Below are 3941 nucleotides of genomic sequence, written 5' to 3'. Positions count from 1 at the left end.
ACAAAGATGTACCATGACCTCAAGCAGTCGTATTGGTGGACTCAAATGAAGCGCGAGATTGCTCAGTTCGTGAATGAATGTGATGTCCGTAGAAGAGTGAAGGCAGAACACCAACGACCAGTTGGTCTCCTCCAACCTCTTGCCATTCTAGAATGGAAGTTTGACCATATTGAGATGGACTTCATGACTGGATTTCCAAAGTCCAAGCGTGGCAATGATGCTATCTTCGTTGTCATCGACAAACTCACTAAAGTGGCTCATTTCCTTCCTATGAAAGAATCTATCACATCAGCTCAGTTGGCAGAGCTATATACCTCCTGGATTGTCTCTCTGCACAACATTCCGCAGTTGATTTCTTCAGATCGTGGCAGCATCTTCACCTCCAAGTTTTGGGATTCTTTTCAGAAGGCCATGGGCACCAACATCCGTTTCAGCACAGCTTTTCATCCTCAAACTAGTGGCCAAGTCGAGAGAGTAAATCAGATTCTTGAAGATATGCTCAGGGCTTGCGTCATCTCTTTCGATATGAAGTGGGAAGATTGTCTTCCATATGCCGAGTTCTCCTACAACAACAACTTCCAAGCGAGTTCGGGCAAGGCCCCATTTGAAATTCTCTATGGCAGGAAGTGTCGTACGCCTCTTAACTGGTCAGAGACTGGTGAACGCCAACTTCTTGGAAATGACTTGATCACAGAGGCAGAAGAGATGTGCAAAGTCATTCGTGATAATATCAAAGCCGCGCAATCGCGCCAGAAGAGTTACTATGATAGCAAGCATCGTGACTTGGCTTTCGAGATCGGAGACCATGTTTACCTCCGCGTCTCTCCAATGAAAGGTACTCGTCGCTTCGGTATCAAAGGGAAGCTTGCCCCTAGATACGTGGGTCCTTTCAAGATCGTCAGCAAAAGAGGCGATCTCGCCTATCAACTTGAGCTTCCATCCAATTTTGCAAACGTGCACGACGTGTTTCATGTCTCTCAGCTCCGCAAGTGTTTCAAGACCCCTGATCGCACCGTCAACTTCGAAGACATTGATCTCCAAGAAGACTTGTCTTATCGTGAGCACCCCATTGCTATTCTTGAAGAAACTGAGTGCAAGACTCGCAACAAGTCAATCAAATTCCTGAAAGTCAAGTGGTCACACCATTCCGACCGTGAAGCCACCTGGGAACGCGAGGACCACCTCCGTTTTGAGTACCCGGTGTTTTTCCAGTCCTAGATCTCGGGACGAGATCCTTTCATAGTGGTGGAGTGTTGTAACACCCCGGATGTAATTTACCTTAATTGTATTCCAACTCTTGCCGTTTCCGGCACTAAGTTATTTCATTTCCTCGTTGTCAGGTTTTTGTCTCCGTGTGTTTTGTCTTTGTCATGCATCTCATATCTTGTCATCATGTGCATTGCATTTGCATACGTGTTCGTCTCATGCATCCGAACATTTTCCTCGTTGTCCGTTTTGCATTTCGGCGCTCCTATGTCCTCCGGCGGTCCTTTCTACCTCTTTTCGTGTGTGGGCGTTAAAAATTTCCGGATTGGATCGAGACTTGCCATGCGGCCTTGGTTTACTACCGGTAGACCGCCTGTCAAGTTTCGTACCATTTGGACTTCGTTTGATACTCCAACGGTTAACCAAGGGATCGAGAAGGCCTCGTGTGTGTTGCAGCCCAACACCCCTCCAAAGTGGCCCAAAACCCACCTAAACCTCCTCCATCACCTAGGCCGTTCGATCACAATCGCGTGGCCACAAACCGCACCTCATTTGGAGCTTCATAGCTCCCTCTACCTCTATAAATAGGTCTCCCCTCGAAAATCCCGGATCTCCTCTCCCCCCTAACCCTAAAAATTCAGATCCGCCGCCATCGGACACGTCCGGCCGCAACCGGACGCGTCCACCCGCCGCGCCCAGCCAGCCACAGCGTGCCACGTGGCACCCCGGCGCCCGCCGCCGCCGCGGCCCGCGGAAGCCCGCGGCCGGCCCTCCTCCACCGCCTCCCGGGCCTCTCCTCCACTGCGCCCCACGCCGCTCCTCTCCTCCGCGCGCCGCCCGAGTCCGCCAGCGCCGCCCTGCCTTGCCTCGTCGCTGGTGGCCGCCGACCTCGCCTCCGTTCGCTTCTCGGGCCGGAGCCCATCGCCGCGCCGCCCGCTCTGCCCGGAGACGCCCGACGCCGCCAACGCCGAGCGCCGGCGCCGTCCCGCGAGACCCCGACTCTCCCGCGCCCAAGCTCCACGAGCCGCCGCCGTCGTCGTCAATTCCGGCGAGAGCGCCGTCGCCTCAAAATCCGTGCGATCTGGATCTGAGATCTAGATCCCATCTCGGTTGACTTTTTTGTCCCTAACCCTATTTTTTTTGCATACTTTGACATGCCATAACTTTCTCATCGTAGCTCCGATTCATGCGTGTAGCATATCAAATGTCCGTCTAGAAGAGTACACCATTTCATCTCATTGAATCATTTTCATTTGAGCTCATCTTGATGCCTGAAATGCTGTTGGAAGAGGGCTATGTGATGATAGTTTCAAATCTTTTTCAACAAATGCACTTTTGTCATTTTTGCCATGATTAATGTGTGCATGCTATGATCCTGAACTCTACATGTGTTTTGAAGAATGCCATGCCATCTTTACAGGTGTGTATGCCATGTATTTGTGTGATCTTTGTGGTGACTAGCACAAGCATGCAAAGTAGCTTACTCAATGATGCTGATTTCAGGGACTTAGAATTTCACTAAGTCCTTGCCCTATCATTATTTTTATGCCATATGTTTATGTTGTTTCCTAGTGATTCGTGCCTCTTTTGAGCATGATCAGTAAGGATGTTTTGTAGATAATGTTGTGCTCTATCCATCCATGTCTTTGTTTGCAATTATGGAGCACCCTAGCTTGAGTCAATCAAGCTCTACTTTTGCTATAAAATGTTCCTGGCAGATTGTTAACATGTTTAACAATTTTGCCGAGCTTGTTGTAGTTGATCTGTGCATTCTATGATGTTGTTCTTGCCATGTCTAGCTTCGATGCCATGTCTATTTGCTGGGTGTATGCTTAGTTTGTCATGCAATGCCTTGTAGTGAGTGCATCGAGCTCGTAAACATGCCTACTTGATGTCTGTTTTGCATGCTCCAGTTTTTCACTAAGTCTGAATCTGTTTATGTTTTTGCTATGTTCACATGGTTGCAATTGTATTTTCTGATCCCTTTTAGCTCATGGTCACTAAGGGACTTTTGTTGTATGCTTTGAGTAGCTTCATGCCATGCCTTGAGTTGCCATGATATGTTCCTGTATCATATAGTTATCGTGCTCTAAACATTGCTTCCTGATGATAAATTCCTGACATGCTGTTAATTTCACTAAGTCTGAAACCTGTTATCTTTTGCACTTTTGCCATGCTTGTTTGAACCTGCTTTTGAGTGAATTAGCCGTAGCTCAGTGTTCATATTTTTTCAAGCATCATGAGTGGATCCCTCCCATGTATTTTGTTGTCATGTTTGAGTGCAGTAGCTTATTTATCTTGATGCTTTTAGATGGTCTCGTGCTGATTATCGCAGACCGGTGCCATATTTGTTTTGCTTGTCATTTCCAAACCAAGCATCCGATTCCGGTGATCTTTATACCGATTTCGACCGAAATCAACTCATCTTTCTAGTGGAACTCTTGGATTTTCAAGTTGAGGCCAGGTTCAATCATTCCTTTCCAAATCATGCATATGCATCACATGTTGCATCCCGCATATCATACCATATTTGCATCATGTTGTTTATGCATTGCACGTGGTTGATTGTGTTCCTTTTGCTTGTTGTTCTTGCTTGGGTAGAGCCGGGAGATGAGTACGTGAACGAGGAGCCTGTTGAGTACGCTTACAAGGATCAAGACAACTTTGAGAACTTTGCAGGCAAGATGACCATACCCTCGAAATCACTTCTATCTTTGCTTGCTAGATGCTCGCTC

The sequence above is a fragment of the Triticum urartu genome, chromosome 7A, assembly GCF_056163025.1.
Source record: "Triticum urartu cultivar PI428250 chromosome 7A, HENAU_Tu73, whole genome shotgun sequence".
NCBI lineage: Eukaryota > Viridiplantae > Streptophyta > Magnoliopsida > Poales > Poaceae > Triticum > Triticum urartu.
This window is presented reverse-complemented; position numbering follows the sequence as displayed.